We start from the raw sequence: 15,478 nt of genomic DNA, 5'->3' as shown, positions 1-15,478 counted from the left end.
AACATATAAATCAAGTACAAAAATCAAACGAATATTCATATTTGACCTGATTGTTTATAGGTCATATTGCATGATCAAAACCGAAAGTTTCTGTGATGACTGCCCTTGTACTGTTCACCATGTAAGAATTTATTCACTATGTAAGAATTCGTTCACCATGTAAGAACTTGTTCGTTATGCTTCAGAAGATTGGAGACTGACGAGAATTAGGCTTGAGATGGATTAATGATTGTACATTGAGCGTTGACCCCCCTATACTGAATTTTATTGTTGTTAACAACCATTTGATCAATAAATATGAGAGATGCCCTCTCAAAAAAAAAAAAAAAAAGACATATTCCTTAGCATGCAGAAAGAAATGGTTTCCTTATTATTTTAAATAGCTTTAATTAGAACTTAAAATGATTAGGAACTTTAATTTTCAGTGAACACTGAGAAGTGGGCTATTGTAAACTTACACTAGCATTCTTTAGATTGACAAACTTATTAACACATTTCATAATTTCTGGAACCATGTGCTTTACAGCACAATCTCTCACTAAGCACAAAATACGTCTACTTACTTAGCAAAACTTTAAGATTTTAGGTTACCACAAAGATTCTCAGGCTGTTTGTAGGTATACACACTGTAACACATAATTATTAAGATGTTTACTTGCTACACTTATTTAGTTTACTCATTCCTAACAACCATGCTGCCAAAACTTTTACCAAACATTAGACAAAGTCAAGCCTCTTTTTAAGCATTTTTTTCTTGACAGATTTAACATATGACATCTGAAGGGACCCCACCAGTAAGATGGCAAACTTCCGGCTTCTCTTCGGGGTCCTCGGTTCCCGCCGGCGCCACCTGAAGCCCAATCACCTCTCGCCCCCCTCCCAATCCCAGCACCTAGCCAACAGCCACCAGCCCCGTAGAAGTGACACCTCAATCAATTCATGCCCCTTCCTATATAACCCAGCACCTTTCCCTAATAAAGCGGAACTCTCCGGTGAATTGCTGCTGTGTGTCGCTCCTTTCCTTTCATTGGTGCCGAAACCCGGGAGACGGGGCACCCCAACTGGGCCCTGTCTTCCCCCCGACACCAGCAGCAGCTTGCCCTCGTCCTCTTTTTTCTGGCGCTGGCTCATCACACTCACCACTCCTCTCTGGCCTTTAGGTAAGTTTTCCCCCCACCGGAGCGGGCCACTCTTCCCTGAGCTATCGCAGTGCCATTGACCGTGATCGTCCGGCAAGGCCCTGACGCTCGGGGATGAGGAGGGAACTTTCCCCGCCTCAGGCCTTCACGGCTGCGGTGGACCCTCAAGCCCCTCCTCCAACAGCCATAAATCCCCGCCTCAAGCCTTTACGGCTGCGGCGGACGCTCAGGCCCCTCCTCCGACAGTCATAAATCCCCGCCTCAGGCCTTCACGGCTGCGGCCGACTCTCAGGCACCCCCCACCAACAGCCATAAACGAGGTGACTCCTTTGTGGATGAGAACGCTCCCTTTCCCCCCCCCTCCTCCTGCTCCGTCCGCCGAAAACACCTAGCGCTAGGTACCTCGTGACTCCGGTGTTGGCAGCCGCGCTCAGAAAATAGCGCCCAATGCAGGGCAGCCGGAAGGCCCCGAACTTCCTAATGACAAATCATCCCACACCACTAAACTACATGCTAATTGCGCCTTGGCATAAGGACCAATGAGACCCACCAAATGGTTATGCTAATAAGGCATATGGAGCCGCACCAACCAGGTCAGAGCATGAGAACTATATAAGCAAGCCTCTCCTTCCCCTCTGGGTCCTGCCCAACTCATTTGTTTCACAAAGAGCTGAAGAATAAAGCTTTCTGCAGAAGAATCCTGCTGTTGTTGCGTGCTGTTCTTGCTGGCGAGGACGGGGCGCGCGACAAGTGGTGCCGAATCCCGGGAACCAGAACATCACCGGCACAGGGAGGACCCTTCAGACATCTGGAGAGGATTCAGAACTGCAGGTCAGAAGAAAGCCCGGAGGGGTAAGTTCCGAGAGGCCCCTGCTTTTTAGGATGATGGTTGATGGTTCTCTGTAAATAAGGAGGCACCATGGGGAATGCACCATCATTAGTCACGGCGCTGCAGACAGCTCTCAAAGAGCGAAACTTGAAGGTCTCCAGCAAAGTCTTAGGATCTTTTGTGAAGGAGATAGACCGTGTGGCCCCCTGGTTCATTTGTTCAGGGTCCCTCTCAATCCCGAGCTGGGACAAACTGGGGAAAGATCTTGATAGAGAGGAGGAGGAGGGTAGCCTGAGGGGAGGCACCAGGCCCCTCTGGAAACTGATTAGAGCTTGTCTGCAAGATGAGAGATGTGAAAAGGTAATAAAAGAAGGTCAGAGAGCATTGACAGATATCCAAGAGAGCATGTCAGAAATGGAACAGGAAACAGAGAGCGCGCGCGGCCGAAAAAAGGCCACAAAAACGAAAGTAAAGAAACCCCAGAGTGAGGGAGAAAGCCCGCCTAGGGCAAAAGCGAAAGAGCCCCGAGAAGCAAGTGACGATCGCCTCGGAGAAAATAGTAAATACCCCTGGAAAGAGTTGAGGGACCTCCAACTCTCCAATAGGGAATCTGAGGAGGAATTAACGTCCGCAGAGGAAGGGGAAGAGAATAAAACCGCAGAGTGCAGAAGTAAGGGAACCAGCAAAGTTGAAAAGCGGACCAAGGAAAAAATGAAAGCAGGGTGTCCCCCGACGCCCGTTGCCCCGCCACCTTACGTGACTGGCGCACTCTCCTTTTGCCACCCAGATACTCTTCAGGCAATTAGACAAATGTTTCCTGTATTTGAGGATAACGGTGTACGCTCTCACCAGCCCCTGAGCCATAAACAAGTTAAGGAGTTAGCAGAATCCGTTCGGGCTTATGGAGTCAGTGCTAACTACACCATAGCACAAATTGAAAGACTAACAGAGACAGCCATGACACCCGCAGACTGGCAATATGTAACTAAGGCATGCCTTTCTAGTATGGGGCAATACATAGAATGGAAGGCATTGTGGCATGATATCAGTATGACCCAGGCACGCGCAAACACGGCCGAAGGACAGCCTGCGTGGTCATATGATATGCTGACGGGCCAAGGACAGTGGGTAGCCAACCAGACCGCCTTCCCCTTACAGGTATACGCACAAATAAACACGTGCGCTGCCAAGGCATGGAAAGCCCTCACCAACAAAGGAGAAGTGTCCGGCAATTTGACAAAAATTATTCAGGGGCCGAGCGAGCCATTTTCTGACTTTGTCGCTCGTATGATGGAGGCCGCAGGCAGAATATTTGGAGATCAGGAACAAGCAATGCCCCTAGTGGAGCAATTAGTATTTGAACAATGTACCAAGGAATGCAGACAGGCGATAACACCCTGGAAACAGAAAGGGATACACGCTTGGTTGAAAGCCTGTAGAGAAATAGGAGGACCACTCACCAACGCAGGCCTAGCCGCAGCCATATTACAGAGCCACAAACAAGCCAGGATCACTAACAGAAGTATTAAATGCTTTCACTAATCTGTCACGAGACCTGTCCCAGTATCTTTCAGGAAACTGGTCCCAGGACTTCGATGGAGCACTAGAAGAGCTGCGGCGAGAAATTATCCACATCAACTCCACCCGTCTAGATATCTCCTTAGCAGAAGGACTCTCTTCCTGGTTCCTCAGAGCTCTCTCCCACGTCAAGGAGTGGGCGGGCATGGCTGGGATGGGCGTGTTCCTGCTTGGAGGTCTCATGCTCTTACTCTGGTTGTTATGCAGACTCCGCAACCAACATAAGCAGGACAAGGTGATCCTTGCTCAAGCCCTAATGGCGATAGACGTTGGCGCCTCTCCCCAAGTGTGGCTCAACATGCTTAAGAAGGAAGCTCGGCTTTAGCTTGAGGTAGTTCTTGCACCCTGAGCCCATGTGGCACTGCACCAGGCCCGAGTACCTCAATGCTTAATCACAGCTTTCTTTAAGAAGCTCATGGTGCAAGAGGGTTGAGAAAAAGGGTCCAAACCCTTTGTACCAAGCCCTATTACAGTATACCAGCCTAGACCCAGAAACACCTAAAGGAAGACATGTCCTTATGACATACTTCCTAGCTCAAAGCTACCCCGACATTAAAACTAAACTCAAAAAGTTAGAACAGAGCCCCGCTCCTAGCCCGAAGCTACCCCCTGAGCCTTTCACAGACTGAGATCCTAACAGTAGCCTTTAAAGTCTTCTATAACCGGAAGGAGGAGAAAGCAGGTCTGAAAAAGGCAGCTCGTAAAGTAGTCAACTTTCAAAAGCCGTTAAAACTAAACTCAAAGCTGATAAAACCACAACCTGGGCACCCCTATACAAACAAGCCCCCCCCCAGGAGCTTGGTTCAAGTGTGGAAAAGAGGGACATTGGTCAAGGGCGTGCCCCTCCCCCAGATCTCCTACCACCCCATGCCCCAGGTGCCACAAAAGGTGCCACTGGGGGTCTGATTGCCCAACCACCCGAAGGGGAGGCTGGACGAACAACCCCCATCCTAAGCCCGCCGTAGTGGGGCTGGCAGAAGAAGATTGATGGGGCCCGGGGGCTTCTCGCCCGACCATTTCCATCACCAAACAGGAGCCCAGGGTTACTTTAACAGTAGACGGTCGCCCCATCTCCTTCCTCCTAGATACAGGAGCCACCTTCTCAGTCTTGTGAGAATACTGGGGCCCTACCATGCCAGCCATTACTCCTATAGTCGGGGTAGGAAGTAAACAGATTTTCCCATTAAAGCCCCCCCCTTTTATGCACAATCCAAGACAATCCCATACCTTTCTCCCACTCCTTCCTGGTTATGCCCCAGTGTCCCATCCCTTTACTAGGACGAGACATCCTTTCCCTCCTCCACATTTCCATAACTATATCCACTCCCACAGCCCCCAGTACTCCCTTTCTGATGGCCCTCATAGCTGACGACCCCCCTCTACCCAATGAAAGCTCCGGTTCTGCCCTCATACACCCTGTAAATCCCAAAGTTTGAGACATTACAAGCCCCTCCGTGGCCCTATGTCCTCCTGCCTCTATCAAATTACGTGACCTCTCTCAGTATATCTGTCAGGCCCAATATCCCCTAACCACTTCAGCCCTCATAGGCCTCCAACCCATCATTCAAGATTTCTTAAACAAAAATTACCTCAGACCCACTCACTCCCCATTTAATACCCCCATATTAGCTGTTAAAAAAACCAACGGATCTTTCCGCCTTGTCCAAGACCTTCGCCTCATCAACATAGCCGTTGTCCCTATCCATCCCTTAGTTCCAAATCCATACAGCCTTTTATCGCAGATCCCTGCCTCAGCATCCCACTTCTCAGTCCTAGATCTCAAAGACCCATTTTTCTATCCCTCTAGACCCCTGCACCTGGACGGACCCATACACAAGACATTCTAAACAACTCACTTGGACAGTTTTGCCACAAAGCTTCCAAGATAGTCCCCATATTTTTAGACAAGTCCTAGCTCAGGACCTCAAACAGTTTCATCATGATCACTCCAAGTCCACCTTATTATAATACATGGACAATCTTCTACTATGCAGTCTCTCGTGAGAACAATCTCAACTTGACACTGCCTCCCTACTTAACCTTCTAGCTTCCAGAAGTTACCGAGTATCCCCCGTCAAAGCTCAAATCTCTTCCCCTCCTGTCACTTATCTCAGATTCCTTCTATCTCAACAAAGAAAGTCCATTACCTTAGACAGAAAATAGCTCCTCTCTGACCTGCCCATTCCCAAAACCAAGACAGAAATCCTTTCCTTTCTAGGCCTGGCTAGATATTTTAGAGCATAGATCCCTAACTTCTCCCTGCTCCCTGTTAGCAAGACCCCTATACGACCTCAGCAAGAGCCCCCCTAAAAAACCATTATCCTCCTCACCCCGACACTCCTTCATTAAGCTCCATCAAGCCCTTGTAGAAGCCCCAGCTCTCCATCTTCCTGATTTGTCGAAGCCCTTCTCATTATACATTCATGAGAGGTCCAGTCAAGCTCTAGGAGTCCTAAGCCAATATTATGGCCCATCCTTTGCCCCAGTAGCTTATCTCTCCAAGCAATTAGACCCCATAGTTCAGGGATGGGCCCCCTGCCTACGAGCATTAGCCGCTAGACAGCTCTTGCAGAAAGAAGCTCATAAACTGACATTCAGGGCGCCCCTTACCATTCTGTCCCCACTTCACCTAAAAGATCTCTTAACCTACAAAAGTTTACAGACTCTCCCTCCCTCCAGACTCCTGACCTTACTGTCCTCTTTCCTCCAAAATCCCGTTCACCCCCTTTGCCATCCATACCCGAATCATGACTTTTTCCTCCTTTACTGTTCTCTTGCTTTTTTTCCTCATTCCTATTGTCTTCCCCGCCACCCCAGCCTCCTCTGTATGGCGATTCAAAGTCAGAGAGACTTACACACAGCATCAAACAAAAGTTACTGCCCCCATTGCCACACACCAGACTGCCCTCTGAAAAGCTGCTCTGAGCCTTTATACCTCCACTTTCCTCCCTCCACCGAAGTGTTCACTAGCAGCTACCCTTATTCTCCTTACCTCTGCTTCCTCTATGACCAAAAACAAGCCTATTGCAGGTGATGGCCAGACACCTACAGGAGATGTCCCTACTGGTCTTGTGCCATTCACTACATGAGTAACTTCCAGTACCCACAGTATTACTCCTCCAACCGTTTCATGAAATATCCCAACGGCTCATTCTCCTTATCAATCCCAGATCCCTGGGACTCTCGATGGGCTGCCAGAGTCACAGCCTCAGTTTACTACGGGGGGTCCTCGACCCCCCACGGTACCCTTCATATCTCTCGAAAGTATGTTCCCTCTCATTCCCAGATCTCTCAAGTTGCATCAGATAGCAGACATTCCGAAAAAGTCATTATCCAAACTCTTGACAGCGCCTCTTCATCTTCTTATCCCCGCCCCTCTTCCCATTTCTCCTACTCTTCGTTACAGCTCATTCAGGACACCACCATCTTTCTCTACACACCCTTAACACCGCCAATTGTTTCTTGTGTGCATCACTACAGCGCCCACTGCTGGCCGCCGTGCCCCTTAATATTTCCAACTACTCCTTCCATGCAGAAAGACAACCCCTCTGCCCCCTGGCAGACATACCCCTATGGGAACCAGAATACACAGATAATCTCACCATCCACCACTGTGTAAGCCCAACTCCACCCCCCTCCAGCGCACTTCACTGCCTCTCTATCTACACCCCTACCTCCGGCTCTAAGACTTTCACACAACCGGGACACTTCTTTTAGTGTAATGGCAGTCTTTTCAACTCACTGCCTCTCAACTCCGATACACCCTGCATTCTCGTCACCCTAATCCCACAGCTTACACTTAACAGCATGGCAGAATTCCTTGAGCTCCAACCTCCCTTGCCCTCACGCACAAAAAGAGCTGCTTTCCTTCCCATCATGGTCAGTATCTCTTAGATCACCTCAGCCATTGGAGGAGGGTTTTCGGGAGAAGCCTTGGGTCACTCTCTATGGGCAGATAGAGATCTCGACGCCAAACTTGAGGGAGCCCTGACATCCACTGCCAATTCCCTAGCCTCTCTCCAAAGACAGGTCACTTCGCTAGCTAAAGTCACCCTTCAAAACCGGTGGGCCCTAGATCTGCTTACAGCCGAGAAGGGCGGCACCTGCGTCTTCCTCCGGGAAGAGTGCTGCTATTACATCAACGAATCCGCATTGTAGAAACTGACATTACCAAAGTCACCGACCTTGCCTCCAGTCTCCACTCTGCTTCCAATTCCAACCCATTCTCGTCAATACTAACAAACCCCTTCCTCACCTGGCTCTGGCCCATTGCAGGCTCCATAATAATCATTCTTCTCACCTGTCTCTTCTTACCCTGTATAATAAAGTTCATCAAATCCCAAGTGGGAAAAATCTCTAATCAAGCTTTCAACCAGCTTTTACTCAGTAACTACCAGCTTCTGGCCACAGAAGATCCCTCACCCTCACGTGACCTCCTCACCACACGCTGAGATGGACCCCTCTCTCCACTGGAAACTGTTCCTGGAAACAATGGCCGCAGACGCCTGGCTCCTGACACCCATATCCTCTTGGCACCATTGGAATCAACAGGTCCTCGACCTATGGTTACAGGGAACCTTCACTGATTTCCAACCTGAAGAAGTCCACATCTACTCGTCCTTACTGCGGGGAGTCCTATCAACCCTTTCCTCCCAATCCTCAAGCCCTCACTCCCTTCTCCGCCCCTGTTCAGCAGGAAGCAGTCAGAGAGAAAGCAACGTCCACAACCCCATAGAGGAGAAAGGGGGGAATGAAGGGACCCCACCAGTAAGATGGCAAACTTCCAGCTTCTCTTCGGGGTCCTCAGTTCCCGCCGGCGCCACCTGAAGCCCAATCACCTCTCGCCCCCCCTCCCAATCCCAGCACCTAGCCAACAGCCACCAGCCCCGTAGAAGTGACACCTCAATCAATTCATGCCCCTTCCTATATAACCCAGCACCTTTCCCTAATAAAGCGGAACTCTCCGGTGAATTGCTGCTGTGTGTCGCTCCTTTCCTTTCAACATCAACTTAAATGACTTTAGGTAAACTTGGGCAGCTGATAACCATAATGACATGTCTGTTTCAGTTCAACTTAAATTAGCATTAATGCTTAATATCTTCTGTCAAAATTTTCTGGAAGTTTTAGAATGCCCAATTTTTACAAGTGCTTGTTTTTAAATAAATTTTTATTAATACCATCTGGAGGTAGAAAAATATTGTTCATTTATACACTTAGACACACAAACAGATTGAGACGTAATGACTACAGTTAGCAACACTTTTCATAAAAGAACATATACACAGACAAACTGATAAAAAGATTTGAGTTACTAATATTCAATTGCCTTCTTTCTTTTTTAGCTTATTTGATTAAAAGTGTCTCAGTTTTCAAGAATACACTCTAAGGGCAAGCAGTTTACATAACTGGGTTAAGGTTTAGACGGCCCCAGATGAACAGGGCCGATGAAGGCTCTGTACTGATAGGGACTGTGTGTGTCTAGGGGGCTGGAAATGAAATGCAAGTACAATTCTAGCACTAGTTATTTAAAGCCAGGCTGTATTGCAGAAGATACATTTCTTCCGCTTCAGGGAGTCGAGTTTAAAAACCTCCCAATTTCTGAGGATAATGATGAACCCATTAAGTAGAATGGATTTCCACCAAAATAATTTAGAAAACTAGTTCCATATTGTAGTAGTTCACGGGACTTTTGACTATTTTCTTACCTTGCATTAAAATAAATTCAGCTGCATAACCTTATAATATTGTATACTTCTCTCAGGGGCCAAGCCTCTCCATTAGAGTTTGTACTGAGGCCAGGCTTGTGTGCAGAAGATAAAGTGTAGGAAATTTGGCTCAGCCACTCCGACATTTCCATCTGGAGGCGGGGGATCAAGGAGGGAGAAACCTTTCACCCAAGACTTAAGACTGGTAGCCAACACTAATCAACTTTTAAGTGGCTAACAGGTGCCCAGACACATTTTATGAGATAAAGAGTACAGCATTTAGTCAGGAATAAGAGCAAAGTGTGGATCTCCTACCTTGCGGTGGTGGTGGGCATCAGGTTCCGTAAAACTGGTGAAGTAAGAAGAGAATTAGGAATGCCCCCTGCCTCACTCAGAGGCCAGGGTGGCCAGAAGAAGCAGGCTGTAAGTCAGAGATAGTCACTCCTTGTGGATACCCAGTTGGGCAGTTGGGGTCTGATTCCAGACATGCAGACCTTTGAGAAGCCGCTGAAGTGTACCCTCAGCCTAGACTCTCACAGTTGCCCATGGCTTCCCTCAGTCCCTCGCAGGCAAGGAGATACCTCTGAAAGGGAATCCTGGCCTCCACTCAGGTGACTTTCCTGACTCCCAAGTGGAGATGCAGGGGAACCTGCAAGTGGGCTAATCCCGTTTAAGTGGCTGATGAGCACCAGATGTTCTGTGCCATAGACAGCTTTCTTCTATAAAGGACAGTGAAAGAAAAGGCAGGCTTGAATGCCGATACTTACCTCCTTAGTTATCCCCAACGAGACCCCAAAAATGATGCCGGGATTCTTGTTTGCAGAGTTGAAGAATGAACTTAGCAAACACCCAAGGTAGGAGAGCCAGGGAGAGGCTTTTATTTAGATGAAGTGAAAGGACACAAAGAGCTCCTGGCTTATGCCAGGAGGGGACAAGAGAGCCCTGTACACATAATTTTGACAAATTGTTTGGCTATTTAACATTCCTTGAGGAAATACTTTCCATTGGAATCTTTCTGAAGGAGCTTGTAAACTTAAGGAGGGTACAGTAAAGGCAAACTTTTCCCTGCCAAAGCTAAAGGAATACTGAAAAAACAATCTTTAAGATCAATGATAGCCACGTCCCAGTCTTTCAGAATCATAGCTGGAGAAGGCAGGCCTTGTTGTAAAGGTCGCATAGGTTTAAGGACTGCATTAATTTGTCCTAAGTAATGTAAGAGTCTCCATTTTCCTGACTTTTTCTTTATAACAAATACAGGGGAATTCCACGGGCTTGTGGAAAATTCTAATCTATTCAACTGAAGCTGTTCTTGAACTAATGTGTGTAAAGCTGCCAGTTTTTCTTTATTGAGGGGCCATTAATCCACCCAAACAGGAACAGGGATAATGTTTCCCTGTTTGTGGGCCTTTTTGAAATCTCTTAATACATTAATCCAATCAGCTTGTCTGAGGGTTCCTTGTGGGGGCAACCAGTAACAATTTTTTAAAATATATTTATGAGGTTGCACAAAATCTTTTTCAGAAATTTTCACTCCTGATGTTTTTAGGAGGGCACGGAGTAATTTTAAGTAATCCTCCGGATTATCTGCTTTAGTTTCATGTTGGCCCATTATAGTGTCCCTGACATCTCTATCCTGTCCCTACATACGCTTGCCCGGGAGTCTTACCGGATTGATGACCTTGAGGAGCTTTCCCGCTCTGAGATCCCTGTTCGGGCCCCACCTGTTGGCTCCCCCCTGCCTCCAACCCACAGATTGGGGGGAACCCGACAGAATGCTAAAGATCTGAAAGGCCAGCCAGGGGACTCAAGGCGTCACAGCACAAGAGTAATGCCGAAAAGGCACTCTTCATATTTATTGAGCAAATGAACTTAAAGATCTAAAGAATTCTGAGTAGAGGGTTCAGCACATGATTAACACACAATCATTATCTGACCTTGAGTCCAGCCCTAGGGCGTGATGCTCCTCAAGGACACCAAAACCATGTGAGGGCGGTGATGAGTTGTAGGAACTGTTTTGGCTCTACTCATTCTGTTTTTGATCACGCATCAAGAGTTGTAGGAAAAACAGTCAAGCCATATGTATTTGTACAGTTGATTTCTACATTACTTGATATATGTATTAATAATCCCATTAATCCCACAATCCTCCATTTCCTTCCTGATATTGATTTGTCTTATAATTTTTGTCAAGATTGCTACTTGATCAATTTCATTAATATTTTCCCAAAGAACCAGCATTGTGCTTCATTCACTTTGTTTTCCTATTTTCAGTCTCATTGATTCTTGCTCTTAATTTTTTAATAATTTTCTTCCCTCTACTTGCTGTGAATTTAGTTTGCTCTCTTCCAGTTTCTTGAAGTAGAAAGTTAATTATGGAGTTAAAATCTTTCATCTTATATTAGCATTCAGTGCCATAAACTTCCCTATCAGCCCTGCTTTAGTTGCTTCCCACATACATTGACAAGGTATCTCATTTTCATTCAGTTTTATGTACTCCTAAATTTTCCTTTGAGCTTTCTTTGACACATATTTTACTTAGATGTGTTTTAATTTCCAAGCACTTGGGTATTTTTCTATTGCCTTTGTTATTGATTCATAGTTTGATATCATAATGGTCAGAGAACATATTCAGCACAATTTTAAAAAGTTTTCTTTTCTTATTACAATTTTTTCAATTAAGGTATTATTGATATACATTCTTATGAAACTTTCATGTGAAAAACAATGTGTTACTACATTCACCTATATTATTGAGTCCCCCCACCCCCACCACACATGCCGCATTGCAGTCACTGTCCATCAGTGTAGTAAGATGCCAGAGTCACTACTTGCCTTCCCTGAGCACAATTTCAATTCTGTAAACTTATTGAGGTTTGTTTACATCCCAAGGTATGTTCTACATTTCTGAATGTTCCATGGGCACTTGAGAAGAATGTGTATCCTGCTGTTGGGCAGTGTTCTATAAACGTTGCTTCAATCCTGTTGGTTGATAGTGCTGTTCCATATCTGGGACTCCCGGGCAAGCGTATGTAGGGACAGGATAGAGATGTCAGGGACACTATAATGGGCCAACATGAAACTAAAACAGATAATCCGGAGGGTTACTTAAAATTACTCCGTGCCCTCCTAAAAACATCAGGAGTGAAAATCTCTGAAAAAGATTTTGTGCAACTTCATAAATATATTTTTAAAAATTGTTACTGGTTGCCCCCACAAGGAACCCTCAGACAAGCTGATTGGACTAATATATTAAGAGATTTCAAAAAGGCTCACAAACAGGGAAACATTATCCCTGTTCCTGTTTGGGTGGATCAATGGCCCCTCAATAAAGAAAAACTGGCAGCTTTACACACATTAGTTCAAGAACAGCTTCAGTTGAGTAGAGTAGAATTATTCCTTATTTGCTGATTTAATATCTAGTAGTCCTACCAAATGCTGAAAGTGAGGTGGTTAATTCCCCAGATGTAATTGAGGGTTTATTTCTCCTTTTAGTTCATCTGATTTGGTTTGTATACTTTGAGGTTCTACTGTCTGGGGGGACCACATTTGTCTTTATGTTGGAATGTCCCTATTTTGTCTAATAATTTTGTTTGCTCTGGAAACTACTTTATCTGATATTAATAGGGCCATCCTTGCTTTTGTCTTCATTAATGTTTGTATGATATAACTTTTTCTATTCTCTATCAACTTTATTATGGTGTATTTGAAGTGGGTTTCCTTATAAATAACCTATTTTTTAATCATGTTTTTGGTTTGATCCACTTTGTCAGTTTGTATTTTAATTGGTGTACAAGCGTACTTTATTTTATTGCACTTCACTTTATTATGCTTTGCAGATATTACATTTTTTCCACAAAGTGAAGGCATGGCAGCCCTGTGTCTATCACATTTACTAGCATTTTTCCAGCATTTGCTCACTTCATATCTGTGTCATGTTTCGATTATCACAGTATTTCAAACTTTTTTATTATTACTTGTTACGGTGATCTGTGATCAGACATTACAACTCACTGATGACGGTTAGCACTTTTTAGCATTAAAGTATTTTTTAATTGAGGCATGTACTTTTTTTCAGACATAATTCTATTGTACACTTAACAGACTATAGTATAATGTATAACTTTTACATGCACTTGAAAACCAAAAAATTAATTTGACTTTATTGTGATAATTCATATTACTGCCATGGTCTGCCAAATCCATAATACCTCTGAGGTATGTGCCTGTATTGAAATCATATACACCTAGTGTAAACATTGCTAGAATAGACTTAATTCTGCTACTTCATTTGTTTTGTTTGTTTTGTCAAGTTTCTCATTCATAGGTTCCAAATTTCTTATTTTCCTACTGGTTACTTGAACATTTTTTAAAGATTCCATCCTGACTTATTAACAGTATTTCTAACTGTACCACTTTCTGCAGTTTTCTAGTGGTTGTTCCAGGTATGTTAGGGCATTTCAACATAAATTGTACATATATAATATCATAGTCTTCTAAGATCAACATTTTACCATTTAAAACTTTACCTCTACTTAAATCCCTTTATCCTCCCTACTTTTTAAACGAATTATTTCCTCTACACACAGAAAATATCAATATATTATAAATTCTGCTCCAATCATCAAATATGATTTCAGAAACTCATGAGAAGGAAACTCCATTATATTTACCCCTAATTTTTCTACTTTTGTTCTTTTCTGAAGTTCCAAGCTTTGTGTTATATTCTATTTAGAGAAGTTCCTCTAGCCATTTTTTATGGTAGGTTTACAAACAATATTTTCATTTCATTTTCCTTTGTATAGTATCTTTAGTTCCCCTTCTTTCATGAATGTATTTTCATAATATAGAATTTTTACTTGACAGCTTATTTCTTTTAGTACTTGAAAAAAGGTACTATTTCCTTCTAGCCTTGTGGTTTCAGATCATTCCCAGTCCACCAACATTCCCAAAAGTAATGCATTGTTTCTCTCTAACTACTTTCAAGATTTTTTATTTTTAGTTTTCATAAATGTAATGCCTTGAGCATGAATGTCTGGATTTATCTCATATGGAGTTCACTCAGATTCTTGAATGAGAGGTTTTTATGTCTTTTGACAAAGTTTGGAAGTTTGCATTATTCCTTTAAATACTTATGTGCTATCCTATCCTCTCCCTCCATTACTCTGATGAAACAAATGTTAAGCTCTTTTGTTATTGCCCCACTTTCCAAATACAGAGAATCTAACCTCTTCTCATTACTCCATGCCTTCTAATTTTGTCTAAGCAACCACAATAGTAAGGAAAACTCTAACAGTCCCCTAATGAGCTATTTAAGACCTATGTTATCCCCAATATTTTCTCTATAAAGGTAAGAAAGATCTTAGACAAATATAAATCAGATGTTGCTCATTTGCCAAAATACGTTAATAAATTAAGAATAAAATTAAAACCTTAAAAGGAGTTATATTCTCATCTTTTGGACCACAGCTGCCTGACATCACTATCTACCCCTTCTCCTATCAACTACTCCCCTTTGTCAATTGCAACTTTTTGTTATTTTTCAATAACACCAAATGCATTCCTGCCCTGGGCTTATTAAAAGTTGACGTTACTCCTGTTGAGAATAGTCAGAATCATTATGGCACTTCATTCAAATTCTGTTCTAATGGTAGTCTCTTTAAGGTTTCTTCTGACTTCTCTTCTTAAACTAACACAATCAATTTAACCATTCTCCAATTTGATAGTTTTTACAACCAGAGCATTTAATACATAAAAACATGTTTATGTATTTATAGTGTTTTTTGTTAATGTACATATGATTTATAACTGTATTTATAGTGTACAATTTAAGGTGTACATTATTTTGATACTTATATATTATACTACTACAATGATTAACACTGTAGTGATAATTAGCACCTTTTTCATGTTATGTATTTATTTCATATTAGTGGCTAGAATAATTTCTAGTCTTTTAGCAAGTTTGACTATAATACAATATTGTTGTCTATACTCACACACCTGTGATATTGATGTATAGGGCTCATCTACTATTCAGTACTAAGTCTGTCCTCTGAGACAATATCTATTCTATTCCTCCACCCCCAACCTCTGGTGACCACTATGTTACTGTTCCCACAAGTTTGGCATTTTAGATTCCACATATAAGTGCTACTACACACTACGTGTCTTTCTGTTTGACTATCTCGCTTAACATAATAAACTCAAGGTTCATTCGTATTATCATG

The 15,478-nt window shown here is 43.8% G+C and overlaps 1 protein-coding gene across 2 annotated transcripts in view; it reads right to left on the bottom strand.

The window, feature by feature from the left end:
- The window catches only part of ZNF33B (zinc finger protein 33B), a 52,858-nt gene that overhangs the window by 23,709 nt on the left and 13,671 nt on the right, over positions 1–15,478 (bottom strand). The window lies entirely within an intron of this gene.

Source organism: Manis javanica, chromosome 7 (assembly GCF_040802235.1).
Source record: "Manis javanica isolate MJ-LG chromosome 7, MJ_LKY, whole genome shotgun sequence".
NCBI lineage: Eukaryota > Metazoa > Chordata > Mammalia > Pholidota > Manidae > Manis > Manis javanica.
The sequence above is the reverse complement of the archived record's forward strand: the minus strand, read 5'-3'. Positions and strand labels throughout refer to the sequence as shown.